This window comes from Geotrypetes seraphini, chromosome 12, assembly GCF_902459505.1.
Source record: "Geotrypetes seraphini chromosome 12, aGeoSer1.1, whole genome shotgun sequence".
Lineage (NCBI taxonomy): Eukaryota > Metazoa > Chordata > Amphibia > Gymnophiona > Dermophiidae > Geotrypetes > Geotrypetes seraphini.
The window spans coordinates 105,969,874-105,982,335 of NC_047095.1; the positions used below are offsets into that span (position 1 = coordinate 105,969,874).

The 12,462-nt window shown below is 44.0% G+C and overlaps 1 pseudogene; it reads left to right on the plus strand.

Moving 5' to 3' along the window:
* Positions 1-3,683, plus strand: part of LOC117346240 — a 45,853-nt pseudogene extending 42,170 nt beyond the window's left edge.
* Positions 3,684-12,462: the final 8,779 nt, after the last annotated feature.

Genomic DNA, 12,462 nt, shown 5'->3' on the forward strand with positions numbered 1-12,462 from the left:
CCGCCTCCCAGAGGGGAGGTAGTCATACATATGGCAGACAATGCAGAAAACTGGGAAGCTCAACATCTTGCTTCCGTCTGCTGCTTCCATTTCTGCCTGCTTGCTTGCCGGTCTGCTGTGGCTGTCCTCTGTGCCTGCTATGTCCTCTATGCCTGCCTGGCTGTAGATGTCCTCTGTGCCTGCCTGTGGCTGTCCTCAGCACCTGCTGTCCTCTGTGTCTGCCTGTCCTCTGTGTCTGCCTGTCCTCTGTGCCTGTCTGGCTGTGGCTGTCCTCTGCACCTGCTGTCCTCTGTGTCTGCCTGGTTGTGTGTCCTCTGCTCCTGCTGTGGTCTCCTTCTGCTCTCCTTTAGCGGTGTGTGGTTGTGTGTCCTCTTTACCTGCTGTGACTGCCTGGTTGTGTGTCCTCTGTGCCTGCTGCAGTCTCTTTCTGCTGTCCTTTAGCGGTAGCTCGTCCCTTCTCAAGGCCTGCACAAAGGCGCTCTTGCTAAGGTGAGGGCCTTTAACGCTTGCCTTCAGCATGCACCGAATGGCTTTGCGCCGTTGGCCCCTCCCCTTTTAAGGAAGAGCTTCGGTGGTCGATGTGGGGGGTGGGTGGAGCTAACTCTCACCAATTCCCCCTGTAATCTCCTGCCTCTTCTTCCCCTTGTGTGCTTTTCTGCTCTTGCTTTTTGGCTCCCCCTCTCCCGCTTTCACTCTCTCCTGCTGCTTCCTTTCTCTTGCTTGCCTGCCCAAGCTCCGGGTTCAACTGGTTGAAGGCTGGGGGGGGGGGCAGCTATATGAACGAGTGTGTGTGTGTAAGAGAGAGAGAGAGAGTGGATGAAGGCTGGGATATTTCTCAGAGCGTGTGTGATTCTCAAAATGACAAAGTGAGTTCATGTAACCATGCATGGTGTAGCCCTCTAAATATTAATACTGCTAATTATTTCTATATTGCTAAGAGATGTATTCAGTGCTGTAAAGATTATTTGCAGGTACTTTCACTGTTTTTTTGTACCTGATGGAATGGAGTGTTTAGTGATTCGCCCAGGGTCACAAGGAACTACGGTGGGAATTGAACCTAGTTACCTGTGATCAAAGTCTGCCGCTCTACCATTAAGAATATAACAATTGCTACTCTGGCACAGACTGAAGGTCCATCAAGCTCAGCATCCTGTTTCCAACAGTGGCCAACCCAGGTCCCAGGATACTCCTCCACTCCTAAATATAAAATGTGGCCCCTGAAAGAAAAAGGTTGGACAAGCCTGATATAAACTATGAGTGAACCCAGTATTCAGTGGTACTTTACTGGGTGAGAGAGGATCTGACATGGTTAAGCAGAATTCTGCTGCACGTCTCATTTCTGCCAATGTTGATTTGCTCATGTTACCCCTTTCTTCAAGTTCCTTCACTGGCTCCACAACCGTTTCTGCATACAGTTTAAACTCCTCTTAGTGACTTAAAAATCTATTTATTCACTCAGCAGCGCCTCAGTATCTCTCCCTACAATCTACCCTAAGAACTCCGATCAACAGGCAAGTCTCTCTTGGCAGTACGCTTCTCCTCCACAGCCAACTCCCAACTCCATTCCTTTTACCTTGCTGTGCCATATGTCTGGATCAACTTGTCTGACTCGGTGCATCAGGCTCCATCTCTAGCAGCATTAAAATCCAGGCCAAAAGCCCACTCTGTTTGAAACTGCATTTAGGTCCTAACCAACTTGTAAAGCACCCTTTTCTGTTCATCATTCTCTCCTTAGTTTTCCACCCTATCCACCTCATCATTCCCCTTCTAATTCCCTACTTGAGCAGCATATATAGATCCACCCTTTCATCCTGTGTGTCTGTCATATTTAGATTATAAGCTCAATCAGGAAGGGACTGTCTCTTGCCTGTTTAATGTACAGTGCTGCATGCATCTAGTAGCAGAAAATAAATAAATTGCAGTTGTTGTTACTCAGATTTACAGTGACGCATAGGAAATACACATATATGGGTTTTACATCAGTTCAAAGGTAAGTGATTGTGCTAGTCAGGGTTTTACACAAAGGACTTAGAGTAAGATTACTAAACTTTGGTCCAAAAAACCCTTGGACACATGGCCTCACCCTATTCCACATTTCGTCCTGCCCCATTCTGGCCTGGCCCCACCAAGTTCCACTTCTAGCCCATCCCTATTCTGCCCCCAGCTCTACCCTCACAAAGCCTCCTCTCATCCTTGATGAGTTCTGACTGTGTCTGGGGGGCCTGGAGCATACGTGGATGTGTTGCAACATTTCATGTGGAATCCCCAAATAGTAGCAATATTCCATGTGGAATCCTCAAAAGGTAGGAAACCCCAAATAGTAGCAACATTCCATGTGGAAACCCCAAAGAGTAGAAAGATTCCATAATCCAAAAAGTAGCAACATTCCATGCTACCAATCCAGGTTATACCCATGTCTGCCTCCTGCAGAGTTTTCTATAAAACCCTGCTAGAGGTGAGCATCTGTCTGTCTCAGCTGAAATCTCAGTGGTCTATTTATTATGGACCTTCCCATGTCCTAGTGGAACACCCTATGTATAATCAAAAAACATGAACTCCTATGTGTAAGAAAAATGGAATCCTTCAAGCTGAACATTTCAGGCTCAAGCACATCTAACAGATAATGTAGGATAAAATTTGCAGGAAGCTCATTGTTAGTTTAATGTTTGCTACTGTCTGCTAAAAATTGATTTTGAAATATCCTTTATTATAAGGGACACGTGTTCATATGCAATCCTGTAACTGATGTTATTTATGAGATAATGAGACAATATTTTTCATTCTCAGATATGGATAGTTGTACAACATGCCCAGAGGACCAATGGTCCAATTTGAACAGAGATGCCTGCATCCCCAAAATTATAACATTTCTGTCCTATGGAGAGCTTTTGGGGATAGGTTTGACTCTTATCAGCATTGTCTTCTTTTTAATCACTGCTGTCATTCTGGGGATTTTTATTTATTTCTGAGACACTCCCATAGTGAAAGCCAACAACCGAAACCTTAGCTATGTTCTCCTTACTTTCCTCATGCTCTCCTTCCTCTGCACCTTGGTATTCATTGGACGTCCTGATAAAGTGACTTGTCTTCTCCGACAGACTGTCTTTGCGATCACATTTTCCATCTCTCTCTCCTCCATACTAGCAAAAACTATCACTGTGGTGACAGCCTTCCAAGCCACCAAACCTGGAAGCAATTTCAGGAAATGGATGGGTTCCAGGGTCTCTAACTCTATAATTCTTTTCTGCTTCCTTATACAAACCATCTTGTGTGTTGTCTGGTTATTCACTGCTCCCCCATTCCCATATCTTAATATGAGATCAGAAATTGGAATAATATTAATTGAATGTAATGAAGGGTCAATAGTTGCATTTTACTCTGTTCTGGGATACCTGGGATTTCTGGCTGGTGTCAGCTTCATCGTAGCTTTCCTAGCAAGAAATCTACCTGACAGCTTTAATGAGGCCAAGTACATCACCTTCAGCATGCTGGTGTTCTGCAGTGTGTGGATCTCCTTCATCCCAACATACTTGAGCTCCAAGGGCAAGTATACAGTGGCAGTGGAGATATTTGCTATTTTGGCCTCTAGTGCTGGATTGTTGGGCTGTATCTTTATGCCCAAGTGCTATATTATTCTGCTAAAACCTGATAGGAACAGCAGGAAATATCTAACAAAAAACTAGAATGATTATTATTTGTACAAATGATGGATCATCTCAACATTTCCCCATTATTCAACACAGATTCCAGTGCAGACCCTTGGGTCACTCCACTAGTGACCCTTCTCCATGCAGATAATTCAATTCTACTCTCTGTTACCTCTCTTTAGCTAGTTTGCAACTAACAACGGGGCACTGCTTTGCATTCCATTACTCTGCTTTCCTAAGGAGTCTCTTTTAAGGGACTTTGGCAAATCATGAAATCAACATTTCCAGTTCTAACGGCTGCTCATGTCTATATTTTCAAAATGGCTGCTTCCACTGTACATGCTGGCAAGTCTACAAGCATTCCAGTAAAACCATATTCTAAATTTATCATATTTAACAAAGGTTTCTGGTATTTTCTCAGCAATCTAGATAAAAAAGGCCTTCATATCTGTTAACATACATTAAAACATTCTAAAGAACATTAAAGATTTTGTTGACATGGAAACAAGGAAATTTGGAAATGACCTTAAAATTAACTGAGTACATCCTCCACAGTGTCAAGAAGCCAGCGAATAGCAGTCTGAGTTTTAAAAATGCATGACATGCTGGCACAGTTTTAATATTTATATATTTGGAAAATGATATTCTACTCAGTCTGACAATTCCGGACTAAATGGTTTACAATCTAAAAAGAAAAGTGAGAAAATAACTCCAAATAATATCAGTTGCACAAAAGGAAAATAAGGGAGAAAATTAGGCAAGAGTGGGGAAATTAAGTGGGAATGTAGAGAGAAGATGCACAGTGACGTGATAGGGTATTAGTACTTAAACTAGTTCAGGTATTGTTGGCCTGTGTAAAAGCCTCAGCTTTGAAATTTTTAAAAGAAAGGTTACTAAGGGCTCCTTTTACTAAGCTGCGGTAGCATTTTTAGCGCGCGCTGCCCTCTGCACTACGCGGAAAATCTAATGCCAGCTCAATGGAGGCATTAGCGTCTAGCGTGCGCTAAATTCACGCTAAAACTGCTAGCGCAGCTTAGTAAAAGGAGCCCTAAGTATAGTTAGTAGGAGACAGTTCTAGGTATCGGTGTTAAAATAAATATTTGTACCAGTAGAAGGTGTTCTCTGAGGACAACATACATGTATTCTCACATATGAGTGATGCCATCCATGGAGCCTGATGTGGACACTGTCAAGTGTATTGTCACTTTAAATTTCTGAGGTAGTTCCTCCACCGTGCACATACAATTGCCTTCCGACATCAATGCACGGGACAATCAATACAGTAAAAAGCTAAGACAACTAGGAGAGGGCACATTGTGAGAATATGTGCCTGCTGTCCTCAGAGAACATCTGCTACAGGTTAGAGAGTTGCGCAGGGACAGAAATCCCACCCGTCCCCGCCAAAGTCCCACCCATCCCCACCCGTCCCCGTGAGGAATCCCACCCATCCCCACCTGTCCCCATGAGGAATCCCTCCGTCCCCACCCGTCCCCGCGAGGAATCCCCTCCGTTCCCACCCGTCCCCGTGAGGAATCCCTCCATCCCCACCCATCCCCGCGAGGAATCACCTCCATCCCCACCCATCCCCATGAGGAATTCCCTCCATCCCCGCCCGTCCCTATAAACTTCAGAAATAGTTATTTCATTTAATTATGCTACTGAATTAAAGGCTCTGGTAGAAACCCATTTACAAATAAGCAAAAAGACTTTATTAATTTGGAAATATTAATTGGGAAGAATACATACTTTGTAAATGGGTTTCTACCAGAGCCTCTAATGTTTATAAATTTTTATCAACACAACTAATATACTACTTTATCCTGAAGCAAAAAAAAAAGAAATAGAATTATTTTCCTACCTTAGTTGCCTGGTTTCTGCTTTCCTCATGTTCTCATTCAATTCCTTCCATCCACTGTCTCTCTTCCTTCTGCATCTTCCATTTGCTCTGTTACTGTGCCTCTCCCTTTCTTCCCCCTTCCAAATTGGTCTGGCACCCATCTTCTTCCCTCTGCTCCCCCCATAGTCTGGCATCTGTCTTCTTCCCTGCCAGTGTCTTCTCCCTACTCTCTCTTCCCCATTTCCTTTCAGCGTCCTTCTCCCCTCCATCTTCCCCATGTCCTGTCAGCGTCCTTCTCCCCCCTCTGTCTTCCACATGTGCTTTCAGTGTCCTTCTCCCCCCTCTGTCTTCCACATGTGCTTTCAGCGTCCTTCTCCCTCTCTGTCTTCCCCATGGCCTTTCAGCGTCCTTCTCCACCCTCCTCCGTCTTCCCCATGTCCTTTCAGCGTCCTTCTCCACCCCTTTGTCTTCCCCATGTGCTTTCAGCATCCTTCTCCCCCCTCTGTCTTCCACAAGTGCTTTCAGAGTCCTTCCCCCCCGCCCTTCCCATAGCCTTTCAGCATCCTTCTCCACCCCTTTGTCTTCTCCAGTGCTTTCAGCATCCTTCTCACCCCTCCTTCTCTCCCGGCCCGGGTGTAACACATCTGGCCAGGTCCCCTTACTTTTGTGGCGCTTCCCCGACTGACCGACCGACAACAGCTCCGGTCCGACAAACCTCCCTGCCCTTAACCGCAAACCTAAATTACCTTCTTACAGCTGCTGTAAGAAGGTAATTTAGATTTGCGGCTATAGGGCAGGGAGGATTGTCGGACCGGGGCTGTTGTCAGTCGGTCGGTCGGGGAAGCGCCACAAAAGTAAGGGGACCTGGCCGGCTTTGCTGCACCCAGGGCGGACTGCCCCCCTCCCTTGGTAGCCACTCGAGCCGCGAGGCTACTCTCCTTCTCCTTACCTGCCCTGCCTGCAGCACAGAGCCGAATGGAAGTCTTCCCAACGACAGCGCTGATGTCGGAGGGAGGGAGGGCTTTGTTTAAGCCCTCCCTCCCCTCCGACGTCAGCGCTGACATTGGGAAGACTTCCGTTCGGCTCTGTGCTGCAAGCAGAGCAGGTAGGGAGAAGAGCCGCGGGACTGAGTACATCCAGCCCTGCAGGAACCCCGCGACCCTTGGAGGCGTCCCCACAGGATCCCCGCGACCCTAGGGGGCGTCCCCACGGGATCCCCGTGACCCAAAGGGGGAACCCGCAGGATGCCCGCGGGTCCCACAGGATTCCCGTCATCCCCGTTCCCGTGCAGCTCTCTACTACAGGTAAGTATCTTTGCTTTCTCTGAGGATATGCAGTCATTATATTTTCACATATGGGACTCAGCTTCCAGGATCATTACTCTAGGACAGGTTGAACACTGAATAAATATGAGTCTGGCATATTGAAAGAGGACTGGAGGGAAAGTTAGCTCTTAGGAAGTAAAACGATTTAGAAGAACTGCTTGTCCAAACCAACTGTCTTCAATTCTGTTCCAAACATTAATGGGAGATACATGTATATACTGTGCACTAGGTAGCCGCTTTGTAGATTTCTTCAATAGAAGCAGAGTGGAAGTGAGGTACTGAGGATTTATTAACCACCTTTATGAAGAGATTCATCCAAGACACTGTACAGCAAGTACAATTCAACATAAAACTTACAATTTTGTTAATAGCATAACAGTAATAAAAAGAACAAATATAAACAAAAATACAATGACTGAGTTAAGTTCAAAATCAGCAAATTGAAATTAAATAATAGTGAATAGGTTGACCAAATTACCCATTCTGAAAGAGAGGTTTTTTGGTCCATCCTGGCTTTAAAATTACAGCCCAAAGAAGTGTAGTATTTGGAGTCCATGATTCTACTCACTGAAATTAGTGCTATAGATCCCATAATGCACTAGAATGAGGCTGATAGAAATCCAGGACTAGCCAAACAATATCCTTTCTAGAATGGTTAACCTGGTCACCCTAACCACGAAACAGTTTCAAAAATATTGTGCTGACTAAATCTCACTATACAGCTAAAGATTTACTGTACACTCTTTTCTCAGGTTTTGAACAATAAGCAAGGCGTCTTCTGTAATTGCAGTGTTATAAGGCAGACTCTGTAGTTTTTGAGTAACTTTCTTTATTAACATGAAGTAAAGAATAAACATTCACAATTAATTACTTCTGGGCAGCTCAACTCTGTCACAGAATCTTCTCACTCTACCAGCATTCCTATTCAAAAAGGGAACTGGAAGCATGTCCACACCTTGTGGAAATAACACTGTTCTCCAGACTTAGATATAAAACTAAGTTGTGCTAGATTGTTAGAAATAAAGGGTAATAAACCTGGTGAAGGGGGGGGGGGGGGCAGGCTTAAGTTTTATGGATGCAGCCTAGCTCTTTGGGAGAAGCAAAGCCCTCTGGGGATTTAAGTCTACAGAGCACACCTTACTTATACATCTTAACATAAACACTTAAACTTGTTCTTATATAAGAAACTGAGCAAATGCCCATATAACACGGAGGCAGAGCAAATATACTTATAACAGCAATGGAATTCAAATAAGAGAGTGTCAGCATAATGCTTAAGAAACACTTAATAAGCATACATCAGAACATTCAAATGACAGATATAATGCTAATGCTTTTCTACAGTACAGATTATCATATGGTCAAGGGGTCAAATGCAGATATTATATGGGGGCAAGATGGGTGATACAGGGTCTGTTGGGATAAACAGATGTAGGTTAATCTCAAGGTAAGTTGTTTATATACGTAAACAAAGTATACAAAATGAATCTAAGTTACAGTGTGTGAAGCAAGCTAGTCCTGGTGCTTAAGGTGTCAAGGCCAATCTGAGTCTTAGGCCCTCCCTGGTGAGGAGCCTAAGACTCAGATTGGCCTGGGTGCCTAGTGCCTCTCCTATAGAAGGGACAAGGTATGCAGGCTAATCAGGGCCTCAGACCTTTCACAGAAGAATCCCAGGATGCACCGGGAAGGGTAAGGCTGTCATTCTGAAGAGGTGGTCCTGCTGTAAAGAGGCACTGGGCATCCCTCTTGCTGAATTCTACATTAAGATATGGGGAAGAGGCTGGGAATGCTTGAGCTAGGGGGGTTCAGGATAGCATGGTGATGTGCCAGAAAGAATCCAAGTGCTTGCTGAAGCAGGAGGGAGTGGGCATCCCTCCTGTCTTTCTTGTTGCATTGCTGTTGTGGGGGTAGCTATTATCATCGGGGGGAAGGGGTGATTGCAGACCTGCAGTTGTCATCGGGGGTGCAGTGGCTCAGAGTGTGGTTGACTTTCATGGTTTTTTTTTAATGAGGAAGATAATGTGTATGTAACACACATACAGCATTTGTGCCCATTTTTAAAAAGCTTTGGCAAGACAGGCAAGTGACTGGTCTTGACCAGTCACTTTTTTTAGATCGCTAAAACTCATCACTTCATTTTGTGCATCACCAAGCAATGTTAGTGCATCAATTGTTTGGCTAGTTTTCATGGCCTTTTAATGTTAAATAGCTTATTTGCATGACTGAGTCAGGCAATGAGCGATTGTGCAGAAAACCACGCGGTGAGCTGTTTTCTGCATCAGGTCGGCAAATACAATCATCGCTAAAGCAGCCAAAACTGGTTTAGCGATGATCAATGACTTTAGTGTATCTAGCTCTACATGTCACCCTGTAAGACCAACTGATTAGCCAGAACAGGAGTAGACAATTCCGGTCCTTGAGAGCCACAGGCAGGTCAGGTTTTCACGATATCCACAATATATATATACGAGATGGATTTGCATGCAATGCCTCCTTGAGATGCAGATCTATCTCATGCATATGTATTGTAGATGTCATGAAATTCTGACTTGCCTGTGGCTCTTGAGGACCGAAATTGCCTACCCCTGAGCTTTAACAACAACTGCTATCCCTACAGACTATTCATAGAGCCGCTCTTCAATTATGGTGAAGGAGCCCTGAAATCACAGTTTACAATGTTTATAATGTCTTATAAAGATAAAGTCGGATATCTTGAGTGGAGAGATGTAGGAGCTCGCAATGTTGGTTTTACTGAAAGGGCTCACTTTATAATATCTAGCTTCAAGGTGGAGCTGTTGGGACATTTACAAAGTGATCTATTTTTTCAACGATGTGGTTCTCAAAATTATATTGACTCATAACAAAAACTCCCTCTGTTTAATGAGCTGCGATACTGACCAAAATTATAAACTCCGTATCCTAAATGCATCCTTCTTTGTAAAGAAATTTAAAATGTCCCCCAGAGTGTGCTTGGGACATGCTGGAGCTTTGCTGATAGCTAATGCCAAACATGTGATAGACCATGTGAGGTTGAAGGTGTTTAGCATACTGACCAGCGCATGTGTGACTAACCAGGAAAATCTCTTTTTGGGACAGTTACCAGGGCAGGATTAACCAATAGGTCAAGTAGGCACATGCCTAGGGCCTGAAATGGTCAAGGGGGCCCGATGAAGGAGGGCATCAACATTGTTTTTTTCTAAACGGTGTTGGGCCCCTCCAGCATCGATCGGCAATGCGGGCCCCACCCCGATCGGCAACACGGCCTCCCCCCCATCGACGGAAAGTAAGACAAGCAAGCAACGTGGGTAAGAAAGGCAATGGGAACTGTAATTGTGCAAGCGATGCTGCTTGCCCAAAGCTTCCCTCTGACGCAGCTTCCTGTTTCCGCCTGAGCGCATGGTGGGGTGGGGCAGGAGGCAAATTAATCCTGCCCTGCTCATCCTGCTGGGTTTTGTGGATAATGATACTTTACCTCACACTGTGAACATGATTGTATATGGGAGTTTTGACAATGTGATAGAAATTAATCATAGAAGGCATGTTCTTTTTGACCATTCATGAACATGAACACCATACAGATCTTCCATATTTTATAGAAGGACCCCTTTTTAGATGTGCTGCCTAGTGACTAGCTAATTGGTACAAAAATACCAAGGAAGCCTGTGGATTTGGTGATAAATACACACCCACACAACCTACCTGGAGAACACTGGTTCATCCTCTCTGTGACCAGGGGTGAAACAGGAGAATTTTTTGATTTCTACTGACAATCCCCAAATAGTTTATTCTTTCCTAACAGCCGCCTGAGCTTTTCTTGATAGGCAAATGGCTGGAAAACAGATTGCAGAGGGTGGGCATAAATAGGAAGTTCTCGGACTGGGAAAAGGTAACGAGCGGTGTACCCCAGGGTTCGGTCCTTGGGCCCATCTTGTTCAATATCTTCATAAATGACCTGGAAGAAGAAACAATAAGTAATTTAATCAAGTTTGCAGATGACACAAAACTATGTAGGGCAGTTGGGTCACAAAAGGACAGAGAAGAACTCCAGAGAGATTTGAACCAGCTAGAGAAATGGGCAGAAAAATGGCAGATGAAGTTCAACATAGACAAATGCAAAGTGATGCACCTGGGTAAGAAAAACAAGGAACATGAATATAAAATGTTAGGTGCAACATTGGGCAAGAGCGAACAAGAAAGGGACCTGGGGGTACTGATAGACAGGACCCTGAAGCCATCAGCACAATGTGCAGCAGCAGCAAAGAAAGCAAACAGGATGTTGGGCATGATAAAGAAGGGGATCACGAGTAGATCGGAGGACATCATAATGCCACTTTACAGAGCAATGGTCAGACCACACTTGAAATACTGTGTCCAACACTGGTCTCCCTACCTAAAGAAGGATATAACCCTGCTGGAGAGGGTGCAAAGATGAGCCACGAAGCTAGTTATAGGTATCAAGAACTTGAGCTACAAAGAACGCCTCGGACAACTGGGATTGTTCACCCTCGAGAAGAGAAGACTGCGAGGGGACATGATAGAGACTTTTAAAATATTGAAAGGATTCGACAAAATAGAGCAAGAAACATCGTTATTCACATTGTCCAACGTGACTCGGACAAGAGGTCATGGATTGAAGCTGAGGGGCACCAGGCCCAGGACAAATATCAGGAAATTCTGCTTCTCACAACGGAGGAGGTCGTGATGGAGACCACCATTCCAGGATTCAAGTGCAAATTGGATGCACACCTTCTCGCAAATCACATTGAGGGATACGAGTAAACAAGGTTTCTCAACAGGGAACACCTGGCTTGGCCTCCGTGGGTGCGGGTCACCGGACTGGATGGATCTAGGGTCTGATCCGGCGAAGCCATTTCTTATGTTCTTATGTTCAATAAACACTGTGAAACTGTATTATATCAAAATAGACAGTTACAACATCTGCTGTCCAAGTCTTGTGGTTATCATTGTGGGTTTTTTTTTTTACATAATCACTATGAAGGGTTACCTTTTGAAAATATTTTAGAAATGTATTCCAAAGATTTAACACAAAATGATGAAATGATACTGAAATTTGTAAAAAAAAACAAAAAACAACAAACAAGCTATATGTAGATCTTTTCAAAATCCATTTCATACCCAAAAGGGCTATATTTCCTACCATGAATGTCATGCTGTTTCTAAATTTTTTAAATAAAGTAACCCTTAAAAATCAAAATAAATGTCTGCAGTCTTTATTTTAATTTTTTTAAGTATTATTTTATTGAAAATACATCTTTATGCCCTCAACCATTGACAGCTGTGAAGTAGCTTACATTTTTTATGAGCAAGGAATTCTTTGTCTTGGTAGGTTTATGTTTACAGTTCAGCAGCCTTCACAGTGGGGAATCTCCTTGACATTTTTGTTGAACAATGTAAACAAAGCTGATTGATTTATTGGAAAATGTATGGTCAAATTTGACCTCTACTTTGTATGTTTACTTGTAAGCTGCTTAGGAGATAAGTGGAAAATAAGATCTTTAAATAAATATCTGACCAGTGTGTTCTAACAGCTTAATAACAAAGAGACTCTTGCCTGAATTGGGTGGCCCTGCTAATATGCAAGAAAAATGGAGTGACTAGTGAACAATCACCTTGCTAGCGTCCTTAAGGTAAT